Here is a 19,912-nt window from a genome sequence, read left to right as displayed (position 1 = left end):
GCCACACGGAGTGAACCAGGCCGCTGAAAGAACAAGAAGTTTGAAAAAAAGCGACTTTCAGCGTTACTGTTTCCAGACAAAAGTACAAAATATCACAATTTAATTTAGCCAAAGCTTTGCCGCTGGTGGTGAAATTAAAACGCGGGTCTTGACAACTCGGAGTCGGATCCAGTTTTGGCAGGCCAGCTTTTATCGATCGGGGTGAAACATAAACATGCACATACAGCCTGGTGGAATCTCAGAAATACGTTCCTCGTAGGTGCAGGTGCCAGCCCCCTGAAATCGCCACAAACTCTCCTCCCACATTCCTGGGCAGAGGGCGGAGGAGAGATCAGGAGCGATTCATTTTTATGGAATGTCGTTCCAGAGGAGGGTTGTTTCATCCAACAGGAGCCGTCATGTTCAAAGACAGTAAGACACGCGGACTGTTTCAGCCTCTCCTTCAACATGGCATCTCCACAACTGAGTATTAAGTTAAAGGACTCTCTGATATGGCTCCATATCAGAGAGCCATATCAGCCACCATTTGTAACAATCACTCTGACCTCTAACTCTCTCTCTCTCTCTCTCTCTCTCTCTCTGCCCACTTTGTGGGTAATTTAAAGTTTAAACGGAGCTGCAGATCTTCACAGTGTCAAAATCCCTCGTGCTCCTCATGGTCTTGTGTCTGTGATTCTTCACAGGAGAGTTTTCATGCGATTTACATCTGCAGCATTAGTTCTCAGCCTGGCTGTGCAGTGCCTGACCGATGCTTTGATGCTGCTGCCAGACACCTGTTGGTACATGGAATATATGGAAACCAGATTTTATTTTATTTTATTGTACACTTTCAGGCATTCTTCTTCTGCTGCTGCTGGAGTAATATCCTCAGAAGAAGCCAACAGAGCCTATCTGATCTTCCAAAATTTATAATCTGGTTCCAGGTTCTCAATAAACCAAGGCATTAATGCATAGCGCATTTGAATTGTAAGTGGGTTGTAATTGCACTGAATTAGGGAATTTCTGTCTTTGGAAACTTGAATTTTTGGGCAGACAGTTCAAAAGTGCAACAAAGGTGATTACCAAATCAAAATCTCAACAACTAACAGTGATGGCGTCCTGATATCATTTATTCAAACACCAATAATGACTCTTAAGGGAAAAGGGAAAAGAGTCGATATTGATTCATCTGTAAACCTTGAGATTCAATCAGAGTCTGAAGGAAAGTCTCCTGATCTTCCCTGGAGACCGCCTGCAGGAGAGTATTTCAAATGTCCAGTAGGGGTCTCTCTCCTCTATGAACGTCGTGTGTCTGTGTTCGTCGGAGTAGAGGGGCTTTTATGACGTGCAGGCAGAGCTGCAGGGCCGTAAAAACGTCTGCCGTCACGTTTGAAGCACCTGTTGAACAAATGTTGGACAGGTTTTCTATTCCCTGCGGCTCGAAACGTTTCACTCAACAACGGGCTTACGCTGATAGGAGGCGCTAACGCTGTGAGATCATTTTTTTTTATTAAAAGATCGTGTTATTAATGAGGAACATCGGCACGCTCGTGTCTTTCTCCCGGGGAAGTGTTTTGTTTCAGGGGTGGCTCCACTCGCCTGATAAGTCAGCTGTTTTGTTTGGTCTTTTTCAGCCGATGCGGGGAGCTAACGTCGCAGTTCAAACAGGCCCAGACATCTCAATGAGGTTTTCTTCCGCAGGGGCGATACGGAACATTCACAGGCATCTATTGTTCAATAGCTTTTAGCAGCCGTCAAGTCAAGTCCTGCCTTCTCGACAATGATCCTTCAGGCTCTGAAAAAAAAAAAAAAAAAAACTTTGGCTGCAACATCTCTTACAAAAAAAAAATAAGACCAACAAAATCCAGGTAGAATCAGCCAAATGTTACAAGGATAACATTTCAAGTAAAAAAAACAAAACAAAAAACAAACATGTTGAAGGGCTTCCGTCAAGATGCCCTCCTGACTCATGGGGTATCAGCTTTGGATACAGTTTGGGTCAAAAGGTTCATTCCAATCGGTCCTTCCGTGAATGTTCTCCTCTTTCCCCCAACATTTTCTACTGGCTCTCTCCCAGATGGGACTCGTTAAACAAATAAGACAGATAGAACATTTCATCCGGCATATCCGCTCACCCCAAAACTGTTACAGTAACAACTAAAGGCTGAATGTGACTTTGAACCTAGACGACAGACGTGACGAGCCTGACGTTCCTCGAATATTTACACAGTGTCTAATGGCGACACCACCGGATCGTCTCCGGGTTGTGGAGCGTTTTATTGACACTGTATGTTCTATTCCGGAGACTTTTCGTCTCCTAGTTACTGTTTGCATTTCATGATAAGGTGTTGGGTGTGAGATAAACACGGCGCATGAGTTGCAGGCTGTTTAAAGTTCTTTCATGGAGGGTCTCACTTTATCTTTGCAACTGATTCGCTGACGCTGCGATAGTTTCAATCAAGGGAGCGAAACAGATCTGATATTTCATGCAGGGCATGAGCCCCGCTGCTAATTTAGTCAAGCTAATGTTCCCAGAGTGTTGACAAGCTGAGAGGCTGCGGCTAAAACTGAATGGTAAAGCTGGCAGTGAAAACAGTCAAGCACGAGTTGAAAGATTTAAAAACAACATTGCAGCATTTAGCCGCTAACTCCAGCCGCAGGGGGAAGGCAAATCAAAATGCCAGGTTCTGCAGAAAGTTGAAGGTGACGTCAAACAGCAAGTAAATATTATTGTAAACAGCTTGCTGAACACTCACGGTGTAAACACCACAGCAGGCTCATTGTGAAGGAACCCGCACACCCCAGAATTAAAAAAAAAAAAAAAACCTAATTGCGAAGCTATTAGTAGTTAAGTGCGTCTAGCGCTGTAATCGCACAGGTAGAGTTGCTAACGACCAGCGATGTTTTCTGAAATAGTTCTGGGGTTATTACTGCAGGCACTGCAAGCGTCAGATTTCCACAAGTTTGTTCTGCAGCTTGCCCGTGTGTGTTAGCGCTGTCGCTAACTATTCTGCTCACAGCTTCCTGCCATTGTCAGTCACACCGGTTTTCCTTTCCTACACACCGTTGCTGGCTGGAAAGAGAGAGAAAAAAGCTTGACGCTGCCCTCTTGACCCAAGATTACAGCATAATACTACAACTACTACTAATACTACTACTAATAATAATAATAGTAGTAGTAGTAACGAGGTTGTGATGTAAAACCTGCGTGGCATCAGCATGGAATGCTTGGCAGATCTGTGGGATTTTTATCTTCCTTTTGATAAAATATAATAATATAAATAACAGCTGTTCTTTTTTTTCTTCCACAGCAATCATAGTGTGACTTTTTGTGACTTTTTTTCTGGTTAAATACAGCCGCCAAAGGTTCTTTCTTTTTCTTTTCTTTTTAAGAGCTGTTCCGCTGGAAACGGGAGCGGCATCATCGAGAACAATGTAGCACTGTGGTGTCATTCGACCGGCACGACTTTTCTTCTTCTGCTGCTGCTGCTGCTGCTGCTGCTGCTGCTGCTGCTGCTGCTCGGACAATTTGCGTTGGGCTCCCGCAGGTGGTTTCAGGGCACCACATGTTTTTAACTCTGTCTCTATCGGAGGAAGAACAATGAATCTTTTCAAGATAACGGCTGCTCCTCTGTTGTTGGTGAAGCTTGTCAGCCGTCTGGGGCTTCGTAGTCCAGAAGGTTGAGTGAAGTCAACTCAACCTTCTCGTGCTCCTCTGAAGGCCAACAATTTTTAAATTTCTTTATTATCATATTAAAAAGTCTTAACCATCCTTTGCAACCTTAAGGCACATCGGTCATGTGACCATCCAGGATAACTGCTTGACCTTTGACTCTACATGAAAAACCTTTCCAGGCTGCAATTTCTATTTATTTATTTTTTTATTCTCTCTTCTGTAAAAGTGCATGAATGCATGTGGCCCTGTGACTATGCCATAGAGATGGAGGTTGTGGCGCCCCCTGCAGAGATGCGAGAGAAGCGGCTTGTGCATCTGCAAGTGAAGCGTTTCAAAACACTGCATGTGACCTGGCGGTAGGTGAATATGAGTGAGCTCTGCACATAAGTGCTCTCAGGTGTGTGTGTGTGTGTGTGTGTGTGTGTGTGTGTAAAAGCCTCTTTGATTTGTCTTTTTTAACCATCTGGTCATAATGAGGGGATTCTACTGCTGTGCCAGGCAGAGCAGTGGAAAATCCTTCACACACACACACACACACACACACAGGGAGAGAGAGAGAGAGAGAGAGAGAGAGAGAGAGAGAGAGAGAGAGAGAGAAAGAAAGAAAGAAGACTCCCAACTGATAACGAAACAGCTGTCTGACGCTGTTCAGTGTGTGTGTGTGTGTGTGTGTGTGTGTGTGTGAGAAGGAGGGGCCTGGATCTTTCATACCACTGCCTCTCTCCACAAACTGACACAGATTAACCTCCACACCTGCATCAAGACCTTTCAGACCTCATTAAAAACGGCCTTTGGGAAGTCGGAACCAACTGGGATGTTTCAGAACCTATCTTTTAAACCAAACAAACAATAGCCAACTTCCCATTTTTTACTCTTTGACGCACTCTCTCCGCTGTTAACCAATACCCAGAAGGCTTGACTTTAACTCCTTCAGTGTCTGAAAAAAAGAAAGGAAAAAAAAACTTCAGCTTGATAAGAATTCCTCCCCAAAGTTTTGGCAAGCAGGGTCTGCACTGCAGCAACAAAGTTTAAGAGCCGCCTGCAAATATCCCTGGCAGGAATGTGAGTTTGCCTTGTATGGTCAGAAGAATGGAAGGCTTATTCCTTATTTTCTTTTTTTTTTTTAATGCTGTCTTATTTTCCTGTGAGACTCCTGATGCACTTTTCACAAAGAGCCACAATGAGGGGAAATCCCCTCAACACACACAACACACACAACACACACTGTGATTTATTTTTCTTTGATTGCATCAGTGGAGGGACGTGTGCATTTTTCATAATCTTTTAAAAAGGTTGATCCATCCATCCATCCATCCATCCATCTATCCATCCATATATGTCTGATGGATGAAATATTTATGCCATAGCTTAACTTCATGGGTCTGATTCAGCTTTGAGGTTGTGAACGGATGAGGAAGAGTTAAGACCTGGAATCCCAGCAGCTGCATTGCTGGGTAGCAGAACTTTAGAGTCAGTGTGTGTGTTTTGGAGCAAATCACACACACGCACGCACACACAGTCTCTTTTTGTTATCAGAATAAACGTTGTCTCATGCCTCGTCAAAGCCCTCCTACAGATCAGTGAGGAGCGGCATCTGCCTGGTGGTCCAACCTTTGAACTCTGGCTGCTGGTCAGCAGTGTGTGTGTGTGTGTGTGTGTGTGTGTGTGTGTGTGTGTGTGTGTGTGTGTGTGTGTGTGCGATCAGAAGGGTGTGATGTTGACACATCAGTGCGGGATTCTCTGTTCTGTTCCGTCATTTTTTCCTCACACGCGCTGGGCTGTCACTTTACCTTTTCAACCCATGTGGGGATTATTACCTCGCAGTGCATCCACTCCCACCTGTCATTTTTTAATTTGCCTTACAAACCTTTTCACCACTAGGTGTCCAGGTTATGCAGTGCATGTACGGCTTCACAACTGAAAAAACAAACCGGCTCCCCTGATGGTGGCTTTCGGTGCTGCAGTGCTGAACCTCAACTGAGCCGACAAGGATACAATTGAGTTAGCGCTCGATATTTCTGCTCATTTTCGAAATTATTGCAAATAACAAATTCTAGCTGGAAGCAAAACAGGCCCTAAAAAGCTGAGTCAGTGAGTCAGTCGTTAGACCACCACTGCGTGGTTCTTCCCTGGACTGGAACCCGCTGGGTGTTGACCCTGTGTACTGGTTCAACTGGTGTTTGTCACTGGAAACCATTTAAAGAGACGTTTGGATACTTGAAGTGAAACTCCCTCACTTGTCCTTTTTCCACTCGCTCGCAAATTCCATCGAGGTTTCGGTGTCGGCCGGAGCCCGACGTTCACCGCACGACCTTTGACCCCTGGACTACGCTCGCCCTCCTCTCTGGTGGACCGTGCCAAAATCAACACTTGGCTTGGCGGAGGAAGATAATCTTTCCAGTAACCCGTGGCGCAGTTATAAACACAAGGATAAAAAAAAAAGTATGAAATATTAATTACGCTCATGGTCTCGAGGGAAACTTGTGTAAATGTGAGGACGCACACTGAGTCGAAAGTTATGTAATTAACATTTTCTCGCTAACTGCGCTGCTGCTCTCCGAGCGACTGCACTAAATCTCGGAGACCCGATCTCGACTCAGCGTGATGGGTTTTGTTCAACTGCTGCTGCTCGTCGTGAGTTCCTGTATCTGCGTGCTGTGTTCCTTTTCTAGGTGTGCCACACAATACTTGCTGAAAGCATTCACCCTCAAGCATGTTGTGTTTGGAAACTGCGGCCCGTTTTCTTTCTTGGCGAAAACTTCCAGAAGAACGAGAAAACTTCTCGAACATTTGACCTCAGTAAAGTGCCAAGGAGGTGGAGGTGTGGGGGAGTGGCAGAGGGGTTATTCTGTAGGCGCTGTGTTTTCTGTTTTTTTTTTTTTTCACTTTTCTGCGCTCCTCCAAACCATTATCATCGTCAAAGGATGCATAATTTGTTGGGTGAATGATTTCCTTCAATGTATTTTTAAATGTGTCCTACTTGCATCATAATCAGGCCCAATAAAACTTTCATTAAAGGAAACTTTCATTTCTGCTCTGCCATTGAAATCACCTTCAGTTTTTTCTTAATTGAACAAAAGGTGATTTAAGCAGCAGTGAGCTTATGCCTTCAGCAAAAGCATTGACATAAGTATTATCACAATCCAAACATGTAAACATATCATAACCAGCTGCTTGATGCTTCGGTTCTCTTCATACCTCGCATGCTTACAAGACATCGCACCCATTTACACAATGAGTGCCATGCATCTCTACGTCTGGCCCGACCGGCTCCCACTTCCTGCCTGACACCTGAAGTTGACAGCTGACCCTGTTAGCACGCAGGCAAGACCGCTGATGTCAGGCTGAGCTGAACCTGTAGCCTCCGTGTAACAGGAGGCTGTGGAATATTGAGGAGGTATGTTTTAGTTTTGGTGCAGTATAAAATTAATAAAAACAAACCTCAGCGCTGAGGGTTCAGATAAAATCGTAGGGAAAACACAGGCTAATTCCTCACACCTGGTGAGCTTTGATGATCCTTGAGAGTGTTGTTTGTTTTCCTGATGAAAATATCGGCCAAGTCTCTCTCCCTCTCTCTCTCTCTCCCTATATATATATATATGTTTTTATAATTTTAGAACTATGCTGACATGGGAAAGAGCATAGTAGTACTTTTACCCATGATCCTCTGTCGTGAAACATAAATGCGTTATAAACAGGCTTTGTGACAAATACTAGGCTCATCATCAAGATTCAATGCTACCCAGTGACTTGAAAAATCATGGATTTCAAATTTGTCCAGTTCAGGCCTGTCATAAATATCAGAAAAATAAAAGTTTCTAAAACGAGCGTCATTGGAAGTGCGACAAAGCTCAAAGGTGGCAATTCTGAATAGAGTTTGCCTTCAGTATTAAGTGAAAACTGGATAGCATCTGTTTTTGTGTTAGTGAAAAGTCAGACGGACGATAGTGTGCAATGACTGCCTATACAAATACTCCATCTGCTGACGTGCACAAAAAACAAATGTGAAAAAGAATGTTGCCTCCAACAAGGCGCATCCTCACTTTCATGAGTCACAAATAGAATGTTGTGGGCTTTGAACATGACGCCATTCCAAGCTCCAAATTCTGACTTGTGAGGGAGAATGGAATGCACCTTAAACCACGGTACTTTAACTTTAATATATGGTTCTAGAATTCTTTTGGACAACTTGTCTTTATATACATATATCAAAGAGGTCAAAGATTCAGGGGAGTGTCATGGCTAGCTTGTGGAATAGCAGAATATAATGCCCAAAGTTGACGGTGGCAGTAGAAGAAGAAGAGGAAGAAGACAACATCCCAGACAAACCTGAATCATTGGCCCATTGAGAGAAAACAGCATTTGGAGACATAGATCAATGTCTTCACGAGGGAAAAATGGCCATACATGTCTCAGGACAACAACAATCATCATGGAAAGGACTGGGGGACTTGTCCAACACAAAGGTGGGGAGGAGCTCCAAGTCATTCGCCCACTGATCAAGACGTTTTTCCGAAGGATCACCGATGATCAGTGCCGGCTGCTGGTGTCTGGTTCCCCCGACGTTGCCACCACAGTTCTCCTGGGTGAGCTGATTCTGGCCATCGTGTCCATCGTGAGCAACTCATTCCTGAAAGCTCTCGGGAAGACATCGGAGGACCTGAAGATGGATTTGACCTGCCTGGGAGACTTGCTCCCTCAAGGCTTCTTCCAAGCTCGGGGCATCCAAAACCTCGACCAACACGGCAGCCTGAAAAGTCTGCTGGACTTTGTGCAGGCAGAGGTCCAAGAGAACGTCAACACCGCGTTAAGTTCGGCTTCCAAGACTGCGCAATCCGCTATGGCCAAGCGCGTCATTCCTGCCGCCAAGCTCGAAACCATGATTGGTCACGCCTCGGAGGTTATACAGGTGTTCGCAAACAAGCTGGAAACTCTGTTTTCAGCCCAACTGCACGAGCCGGCGCGCCAACGCTTTACTGAGGGCAGCCAGGCCGAGACGGCTTCACAGACTCTGGAAGGACAGATCAAAAAAGAGTTTGGCGACATCATCACACCCCTGCTGGACGACCTGCCCAACTCGGAGTACGAGAGGCTGCAACTGCAGGCCTCTGAGGAGCTGCAGACATTTGCCGATGACATTGTGGATTACATGATCAGGAATGGAGACCGGGGTGGGAGCTTTGACATCATGCACAAAATAAAATGTTTCCTCACCAACTGGTTTGCCAAAATGTGGATGCAGCGTTTGGTGGAAGAGCTCAAGCAGAGGCACCAGCGAAGCACCAAACTGCTACGCCGGGGGTGCGCAGAGTCTCTCCTCGAGAGCTTGAAGTCGCAACTTGAGCTCGGCAAGGGGAGGAGGCGGCACCCGGAAAGTGACGATATCTTTGTCCTGTGGTTTGAGAAGATTTCGAGAAAAAAGGTGTGGCTGTTTACAAAAGAGTTGAGCGACCTGATTTACCATTATTTGACACAGACCTGGGAGAAAATGCCTGTTCCAGATTCAGATGTTGAGATGTACGCGGACATACAGAGCAAAGTCTGGATCTTTGCGGTACTGCTCAACTGGTGGCAGATGAACCAGGCTAACAGGCTCAGTGAGAGGCTCAGCCTGCTCTTGATTGACCTGGCGCACACACCAAGTAGCGCAGAGAGCGCCACCGCCACCGCCAGCGCTGGATGTGGTGAGTCGCCGCACGACGAAGAGATCGATTCGTCCCTGCAGGAAAAGAAACTGAAGCACTATGTCCGGTTCCTCATTGAGAAGATAGTCTTTCACATTTACAGGGATGGGAATGTGTCCATACCTGACAAAGCGCATAGTGTCATAGGTTGCATTTTTGAACAAGTCTGGGTGAAATTCAAGGACGCCGACTTTCACGTCAACTATGACGCTTCCATCGACCTGGAGAAGAAGATCCACAAGCACCTGTGTAAGAAGCTGGGCTCGCCAGGGAGGCTACTGTCTCTGGTCGACCACGAGGATCCACTCGTCAACGCATGCATTGCGTCCTTCTTCAAGGAGCAGCTTCTGACAAAGAACCCCGACACCACAAGCAGGTTCCTCTCTTCTCTGGACAAAGTTGTTTCCAAATGGAGGAAGAGAAATAAGGTATATCCAATGGACAACGACGCCTAGCTAAACACTTCAGAGTATCTGCAGTCGTGGACATGGCTTTAATTCTGGGGGGTTTTCTCCAAACTGCCGAGACCGCAGTGCAATTAAACCTTTTCAATTGCATTAAAGTTTTTGACATAAAATGATAATAGTGGTGCAGCATAATTTGCTTGAAAACTCCTGGGAAAAAATGTCTCCCTCCACCAACGTCATTTTAAAGTACTTAAATTTCTCACATTCTCTTCTCACCAATGTGCTAATGGAGGCTGGGGTGATATTTACCAAAGCTCTGGAACGAAAAGGTCAGCGGAAAATTCCTAAGTAATACATCAAGATTTTTTTCACACAGAGGAAAGCATTCCCCTCGATGCGAATGTGCATCCACACCCAGCTAAACAAGTCATAGACTCAAAACTCACACAAAACTCCTACCTCCTCCTAGCCCTGTCTCCACATGGTACCACTGGACGCGATGATTTTCAGAGTGGTCCGCACCAGACGTGGAATGTTCTAACGAACCACTATCATCAGGTGGACAGCAGTGGCGATAGATCGATAAGAGAGATGCAGCACTTGCACATGTGCTTCAGAATCAGATCTGGACTTGGTTGCAAATGGAGTACCTTGACTTTTCTGACAGATTAGCAAAGGACTTTGTTGCCAAAGATTCAGTTGTCTTGTGCATTGTAAAAGCGAAGCAACCAGCCAGATAAATATATATGTTATCCACATACCGATTTAAGCTCTTTCCATCCATTGGGGGTTTTCTCATGTTGTGTAATGTGAATAAGGGAGACTGGGTGGCTGTTAACCCCACCTTGCCATTTTTCTTCCTCGCTGGACACATAAACAGGAGCCTCAGTGTTTCTGAATGTGTCGGGGACCCTCCTCGCTCCAATAAATCGCATCTTCTCACAATGTGTGCAGCACACACTACGGAGCAGCGGCAGGGATCGGTGCACAGCACCTCTCCATGCACTCACCCAGGCAACGTCGGTGAAATACTGGGAGCCCTTTGCAAAGAATCCTTTTCGGAGGAGCCCGACGGCGGTAAAACCCGTCTTCCATTATGTCATCTCGGCTCCCTTGTTACAGCTGTTTGCCATTTCATCTGCGTGCTCCGCATTCCCTGTAACGGGGTTGGTTCTAGGTACGTTTGCTCATCCAACACAGAGAGTTTACACTGTCTGAAAGCTGCCCCGCAAGGCGCCTACATCATTCAACTCACAAGGTACCCTTAGCATGTGTATAAAAGTGTCAAAACATAACATAGGTGCATGATAAAGGTCGGGGGACTGGATGAGTATGACATTAGTTTTTTTGCGTGGACTGACTCTTGCCGGACAAGTGGAAACCCAGGAAACAGACACTGACATTTCATGCCGTTAACAGGATTGTGCAGATTTGCATCCATTATCAATTATCGTTATTATTATCACTGCTTATCCTGCACTGTGGGTGGCAGAGGTGCTGGAATCTATCTTGACTGTCCAAGTGAGAAGCTGCGCTTGTACCCTGGATAAGGCACCAGTTCAACTCAGGGCTCAGGAGAGACAAACAACCATTAATACTCACAGCTAAGGACAACTTAAGTTACTAGTAAGCCTAGTTAGCATGTTGACTGTGGTGGGAAGCTACTGAAGCACCTGCAGAGAAGCCACACAGGTAATTTAAACGGAAATTTAAAATCCATATTGAGAGACCCATGACCTTATTGCTGTGAGCTGATAGTAATGGTGCCAGTTTTATCATACCTTATACAGAAACAAAATCATATTTGCAGGGAGCAGCAATTGCCCTCAAGACATGTGGTGTATGTCAGTGTTACTCAGGTTACTCAAATTTGTAATCTCTGTAATCACAGTATCTCAGTCTGTGCATTGTCTGTGCGTACCGCCACCTACGGGATTGACGACACCATTGGCCATAATACAAACCTTAGTTGCTTAGTAGTCCAGGGATGTGAATCAGTCAATCAATGAGATCTGCTGAATATGTTGACAAACTGCACTGATAAGAGACAAAGTGCAGTCTGATACCTTGATAGAATCTTAGCATTCTTCAACGCTTGATTTTACAGATAAGCAAATAAACAATCTATTCGGTTGATACACCCTTAGATGTCTATGATTGTGATTTACTTTGAACATATTTCAAGATTGGAAAATGACCTCCCACATTTCATTCAAAGGTGGTACATGTAGTTTGATGGAGGAAGCCTTGGGAATTCCCTGTACTCGGGTTAGGGTGTCTGCAGCAGACATTAGCCAGCGGTGGAAACTTCTGTTTGTTTCAACCTGAGTTGCCAAATGAGCCAGTCAACCGACGACTTTGATCGGTAGCAGAAAAAACATTAGTTCATCAAAATGATTTGATTAGAAACCAGTGCCAATCTGGGCCAGAGGCCCAGCTGCAGGACACACAGAGAGAGTTGAAAGAGCTGGAGCACATGTGGGTGTATCAGTGGCTGACTCAAAAACCTTCCTGAGAAAATGTTACCTGGAGGAGTTTAACACGTTTCTGCATCCTTCCGCTTTTACACTTCACCATTTGAAAAGTAGCAGAGGAGGAAAAAGAAAGGGGAAAAATATTTTGAATGAAGACAAAAGAAATCACTAAATCCAAAATAATGGCTGTACATACAATATTTTGGGACTATATAACCTAAGTTGACTGCAGCCAAACACCTTCAACTGTAGCCTTCTCACTCTTTCAGGTTAGGCATCCAGACTTCTGAAGAAAAATTGGCCTGAAAAAGAAATCAAAGTTTAGAATTCGTGACTCAACCTGTTTGCTTCTTTACGCCTTCTGGAAGTTTCCAGCTCTTTCTGTTTTTGGGGAAGCGATCGGAGGCTCAGCTTGTCATCAGGACCCCATGTCATTTCACAACAACCTTCGTCAACCAAGCAACCAATGACAAAGGTAAAGAATCCCACCATGGTGGTTCACAGCGTTGGGGATCATTTCCCTCATCAGATGTTTTTATGTTGTTCCCTCTGATTAGTTGTTGAGAGAGATTCCATGGGGGAGGGGAGGTGGTCCTTGCCAAGCCCTTTCCTCGGCACCGCCTCCTCCTCCATCCCGCCGTGTGGCAACAATACAAGGAAGCAGCCAGCTGGGGACTATTCTGGTGAGAGGAGAAACCTCTCTGGGGTGTCGTTGTCACGTCTTAGACTTCGAAAACATGCCGTCACGTCCTTGTGTGCACTCAAAACGGACTCATACACATCCACCACCAGGGTCCCCAAGAGCAAAGCAGCAGCATTCCAACAACGGGCCGAGGAAAGCCCTTCTCCGGACTATAAATCCTAACGTTCCTGCCCTTCTGGGCTGCACCACGTCCTTTTTTCCCCCCCTCCGCTTTTTTTTTTCCTGTACACGTCTACTGGGATGTGGTCCACCCAGTCAGTCTGTATGTGCGTGTGTGTGGTACAAGGTCTTGGAAGGAATTTCACGGGATGATAGGCTTTCCCTGTCAAGCTTTGACAAACACTCCTACATCCTACGGAATTCCCTCACTCGCTGCAGAGGACGTCGCCCCTCGTGCCTTTTTCCTGTCAAGCTACTGATATGGAAACAAACTCAATGCCTCCGTTGATGTTTGGAATCAGGGGTGGGGGGTTGGAGGTGGGGTGGGTTGGGGTGGAGTGGAGTGGCTGGAAAAAGGAAGACTGACACCTGAGATGCATTTGTTAGAGACTTCAAGTCTGATCTTTTTCTGACTCGGAACGGATAAAACATGTTTGTGGCATTTTAATTGGTCAGGATTTCCTTCATCATCCCCGTATCTGAAAACCACTGAACACTGATGATTTGTTGCAGCAATATGATATTTTTTTCCTCTGTTTTGAAAAGAAAAACAAAACACAAATGTCGGTGTTTCACTCCTTACAAACCCTAATTAGATTAAAGATATGTTTCCCGTCTCTCATTTCACTACAGGAGTCTGCTACAAATGACTTGCAGGCCTCACAGTTTATTGAGCCATTTTCCCCTCCACGGATCTTTTTCTTTACTCCCGCCCCCTGGAGACGTCTTATTTTGGATCAGGCCTCTCGCCGTGAATCACCACCAAACGTACCGTTTCCAAACCCACAGTTGACATTATGTAACAGCCTCACCGCTGTTGCTATGACGATCTACTGCCGGCAACTCACAACTGGTGGGACAAGGAGGAGCCGCCCGGGTAGTGTTTTTTTATTTTTTATTTGGAGGGGTGTTTTAGGCATGGGAGGACTGACGTCACCTGCCTTCTTTGGTTGTTACCAACTCTCACTCACTTTAGTTCCTTTCTTCTTTTTTTTTCCTAAGAGGGACTAGCATCTGCTATTGTCTACTTTAGATGTAGTGTAAGCTTGTGCCCACGGTTTATGCTTAAAGGGATGGTTCCACATTTTGGCAAATTGGCCTGCTGCCATCATCACTGTAGTCAAATGACTTGGTACATCCCCTTTAATTATCAGCAGTTGTTGCTTTGAGATTGAGGGGGGTGCAGACGCCAGCTGCTCAGCCAGCATACTGGAGGTGAACATTACTTCAAAACTCCAACAAACAATTCCAATAAAACACATTTTGTCAGACTTTATTTTTTGCGGACTTTATTTATTATTTACTGAGAAAGCTACCACAGTCCGACATAAGAAAACAGTTACAAAGGTGCTGTATCCAACAAGCTACCTTAGCATTACTGCATGCATTTGCGTCTTATGAATGAGACCCCTACTGACCAGGAGGGGTCTCATTCATAAAGAATTTTGCACACTATATACCCTCATTTTCTACCCTGAGGGGGTTAGTCAGAATCTATGGTGCAGAGGCGTAGCCAGTTGATTGACACATGCCCAGCAACTCAGAGGATGCGTCTTCTAGCTGTCTGCGTCATCAGGGAAGCTTCTGGAAAAACAAAAGAAAACCTTGGGGAGGAAGTCTTAATGAGTGACCTTGATATAAAACAATATTCATTGTTACGTGTTATGGTGTTGTTTTCTGTGTGTGTTTTAATCATTTGGAAACTTTGGTTACCTTGTTGTTCTTTAGCTTTAAACAGGACTCAGTTTACTGAGTTGAGTTTTTCTTTTGGGTTTCTAAATTTGTTTTTTCTCCTTTGTATTTCTTTTTTCTTATCTTGGGCTTAAGTCTTTGTTCCTTCATCAACTTCCCAACAATTCAAGGATGTGGCATTTATTCGTTTATTTTTGGCCTTTATATGAGATGGTCGTTGAGGGAGCTAAATCCAACAGCACTATGAGGGTCACTGTAACCCAAAGTGGCGTTAAAGAGCTGAGCGGATCATGCAGATTTATACCAAAAGCACACCAAGATTTAGCTTGTCTAATAAACTGTGCAGCGTTGGATCCAGCTTAAGGACACTGGTTGTGAGTAAACGGCACAGCGGGGGGAGACAATGGGAGCCTTTACCACACACACACACACACACACACACACACACACACACACACTGGGAAAGCACGCAGTGCATTGGCTGCTCTTGCAGAGAGGAAGAAGGGAACTCTGTTATTTCAAGGCAAGACTGAGTCACTGGCGCAGAGGAACACCGGGGAGGAAAAATATCGGTGGCTGGTCCTCCACCGCTGAGGTCCAGAGGATGGAGAGAAATATGAAGGAAAGGACCAGGTGTGCGTGTGTGTGTGTGTGTGTGTGTGTATGTGTGTGTGTCCTACTGCTAAGAGAAACATTCCAAACTTTTTTTCTCTTTACTGCTGTGGATATTTAGCTTAAGAACTTTACTCCAACGTCCTCAAAATATTTCACGCTGTAGCGGCAAACAGCCGCTCTGCCTCGGCGGTACTTCTGAGGGAGCTCGGTGCTATTTTTGGAAACATCTGGAGCGTCACAGGACGGCTAAGTAGAGTCCGGGCAACGATGTCGGGGCTCCCAGAAATCCCTGAAACTGTGACGTTGACAGAGGGGAGAAGACGGACGTCCCCAGACGGGTTCCTCCTCCTCCTCCTCCTCCTCTTCTTCCTCTTCTTCTGTGGTGGATTTGTTTGTCTTGACTTTCCCACACTGTCCCGATAAGAGAGATACAGTTCACCCGATTACCAGCGTGTGAATTGCTCTCCGCTGCTCTGTGTATGTGTGTGTTTTTATTATTGTATCCAAGGCGCAGCAGCAGCAGCAGCCCTCTCTAAGTTTCCATCCTCCGCCTCCTCCTCCTTCTTTGGAGCGGCAGTTTCCTGAACCCGGGCCAGGAAATTCTGCGTCTGGTTGGTTGGTTGGTCGGTCGGTCGGTTGGTCGGGAGGCAGAGGGGGATTGTGGGAAGGAGGGGCGCTGAGCAACGAGGCGGAGGGTTTTCCGCACCACCTCCGTGGCCTCGCAGGCACTGGTGGGGATCACTGAGCGTGAAAGACGGAATGAGAGAGATTTCTGTCGAGGAGGATCTGGGGGAAAATAAAAAGAGGGAGTGACAAGAGGAAGAGGTGTGACGGAGGAGTGTAGATGGAGGGTGAAAAGGAGCAAGGCTTCTGCAGGGACGGACTGATTTAACCTGAAAAGCACACAAGACCTACTCACCTGCAACTCCTTTTCCTCTGCAACAAAGAATCATTTATGGATTTTCTTCTTTTTTTTTGTTAAATTGAATGGTTTCAAGAAGTGTTTTTATGTTTGTATGTATGTATGTATTCAAAATTATTCAATATTTTTCAACATGTGTTCATGGCCACTAGGGGCAGTAAAAGGTCAGAATAACCCTGCTGTTAGGATGGCTTGAGGAGAGAAGAAAGGTTTTGTGAGAAAATTTGATTGGAAGCAGCAAAAAAAAAAATGTCTTTGTAAATTCATTGATTTAGCGACCTTGCTGATGGTTGCTGATGGCTGAGATCTTCTCAGAAGGCACTTAGCTGCTGAATTCCTAAGGCTGGTTCTAGTTTGTCCTCAAGTTACAGTGAGAGGAAAAATCTCTACCTCTGTTTTTTGTTTGTTGGTCTGCAAGACAAGCGACCTCTTCACCTTTTAGCATTTTCTTTCTTTTGGTTGCTATTTTTCGCCAGTGGAATTTCTGCTTGGCAGGTTGACGTAACTAACTCAGAGATGCTGCATGCATCCAACACTCCTGACCTTAAAGTTTGAACCAGTCCCAGCGGAAAGGTCAAGTTTTCCATCAATCAGACGGCGTTGCTGCACATTGGTGTCGATAAAGCTTCATGGCAGGAATGATGCTGCCAAACTGCTTTTTAAAGCTGTTGTACCAGGAAGAAAAGGTGAGTAGACTGGTGGCAGAGGGCCTCCCGCAGCTGTACAGCTGTTGTTCCACCGCCTGACCTCTGACCCCAGCCGCCCCACGGAGGTCATTTCAAAATCAAAGGCGACCGGAGACCTGAGGGGCCGAGATAACGCCGCTAATTTCATGTTCAGATGCACAAAAGAAAACAAATCGGCCGCTTCCTGCTCGCGACTCCAATTAGCGCTCTTGGCCCCCGCTCTTCCGAGAGTTTACAGCCGACTTGCGTGCACGCACACACAACACGTACACGTATGTGCACGCACGCACAGCTACACTCTTTCCCACTTGGCTCGTTATCTGGCCTGCAGTGCTTCCTGAGGGGGGCGGCGGCGAGGAGGGCAGGGGGGCGCTGACGTCTCTGGCATGCTGAGGCGGCGAGGGTGTGTGTGTGTGTGTGTGTGTGTGTGTGTGTGTGTGTGTGTGTGTGTGTGTCTGCGTGTGTGTTTCTGTTTGGGAACGTCGGAGAAGAGGTGAGATTCCTGCGCAGTGAGCTCATCCAGCCGGATGCAGAGAGGAGACGTTTCTTCTTGTGACCAGCCAGACAGTGTTTTCAATATTCAGTCCTGGTTGCAATCTGACTGCTTGCAGGTGCAAAGATGCAAGAGACTCAAACGGCCGAACTCAAATGATTAGAATTTTCTTTTATCAGGTGGTTGATTCTTTTTAATCACTGTTGTTGTGCCACAAGTCACACGTTTTCTATCCGCTGCCAGAATTGTGTTCAACATGTGGGCCTGTGCTGTGTTTAGAATGCCACAAATGTCAACAATGAAATCGGTCCCGTTCAACACGCCGGCGCCCATTTCCAAACGGCTGAATTATAGGTTTGGAGACAGTTTCATAAATTCTGAGAGTGAACGACAAAAGAAGTCGTTACCCAATGACGCACACAGTCAACAACTGCAGACAAGCTTGTGTGAAATGTCCTCATATTACACCCAGGGTATTTTGATGTAACGGTCGATCTATTCCATCTCGGATTGATATTCACTCCCCATAAACTTCTTCTGATCTCCACAATCCAATAGAATTAGCCCTCTGTTTACAGTCTCCTCCTAAAACTGGAGCTCTCCAAATGATTGGAAAGGGAGACAAAAACCAAAACTGGGAGGTGGAGTCCACACTTTGCTGATTTAACTTCAGTTCTGTCTCTGTACTTGAAGGGCTGATTGTGCTTCATCAGCTGCCACAAAATGAAATTCTTCTCACTCGCAGAACTTCAGAAAACTTTTGGACTGACTGACGTGTTTTCACTAAGAGCGTGACATGTCAAGAGTCCCGCAGCTGCCTCTCCCTCTATTGCAATAATATTAATTTAAACAAGGGTCTTTGTGAGTCAGCGTGTGTGAGCAGTTGCTGGCCGAGAACCAGTCACATGACAGATGCTGTTTATTGGTCTCTGTCCCTGGAGGAGGCACAGAGTTCTCTTTCTCCTGCCGTCGCCGCCACTGCTGCCGCTGCCGCTGCTGCTGCCGCTGCCGCCGCTGCTGCTGCCGCCGCTGCCGCCGCTGCCGCCGCTGCTGCTGCTGCCGCTGCTGCTGCTGCCGCTGCTGCTGCCGCTGCCGCCGCTGCTGCTGCTGCCGCTGCCGCGACCCTTTCTGGACAAACTTTTATCGCAGGCATTTCATCTAAAAATAGAGGCCGCTCTAAATAATTTCTCTCTCACGCACGACTCCAAGCAGAACGCTAGAGCCGATGAGTAACGTGCCTGATGTTTAATTCCTCACATGGCCCAGACATGAAGCGTGTCTTCTATAAAAGGAGCTCGCTGTCATGCTGCAAAATAGACGTAAAAATAACGACTCCAGTCAAAGTTCAAGTAAACTGCTGGTTTAATGGGGGAGATGAAAGTGTCAGACAAGCACACGACAACCACCAGCACTTCCAGGTACAAGGTGCCACTCGTGTCGGGACGAGTGTCTGCTGCTTCTCGTCGCTGCGACAGGTTGCAGGCGCCGGCGACGCTGCGCAGCCGGAGGGCGCGTGTCCCGAGATAAGTAACGCCCAGGCCGTGACGAGGGGAAAAAAAGGGTCAGCAGGTTCCTTCCTCCTCCTCCTCCTCCTCCTCTTCCTCACACTCACTCTTCCAGCCGTGCAGGACGACAGAGGAACTGCAGTGGAAAATAAACGAGATGTCCGCGCATCAATCCGTGTTTGTGTCCTGCCATTATTAGTTTGTTCTCAGTCGAGTTCTGCACGTCTGTCATTCTAATTAGATCTTTTCAAACCTGGTAAAGTCTAGATGGATTGACCTTGTTCCAATCTCTGGCAGGTTGTAATTCATCTCCACCTGAGACGCTGTTTACACCTCACACATTAGGATGATTACCTTCCCTGGAAAAAGACTGTCTTCAATGTCTTATTTTACATTTCCACCTCCCTCAGCCAATCATCCCTCAGTTATTCAGAGATGGTCTGGTTGAAGACGTCGTCTTTGAGGGACGCCGCCCTGCGAGATGTTTCATTCCCTGTCCTCACTCTGCTGGCTGCAGCGCTCGTCTGCAGAGGCTCATATGAGTTTCCTTTTAGGTTTTATCTTCTCTCCTTTTGGAATGCCTTGAAATCGCTGCTAAGTTGTTGCTACTGTGGCGCCCCCAATGTGTGGTCACAGGTAGGGTATTTCATTTTTTTTTAATTGTTATCATTAGTTTTATTATTTATCCGAGTTGCCATCATTATTATTATCAGTTATCTGTCTGTCAGCCATTGATTCAATGTGTAAAGCAGGTGCTATGTGCCTCCAGGTCAGTGAGGGGCAGCGTGGGACGGTGTTGAGGTGTTAGCTGCTCTAATAGGCAGTGGAAGTACGATCTCGCCGTCATTGGAAACGCAGCCCACGTCAAGTCTCCACCTCCTCTTCTCCAGGTTGGTCACAACTCCTTATCTAATGAC

This window comes from Nelusetta ayraudi, unplaced genomic scaffold (genome assembly GCF_046127955.1).
Source record: "Nelusetta ayraudi isolate G7.1 ecotype Tasmania unplaced genomic scaffold, CSIRO-AGI_Nayr_v1 ptg000020l, whole genome shotgun sequence".
In the NCBI taxonomy this organism is placed as follows: Eukaryota; Metazoa; Chordata; class Actinopteri; order Tetraodontiformes; family Monacanthidae; genus Nelusetta; species Nelusetta ayraudi.
This window is presented reverse-complemented; position numbering follows the sequence as displayed.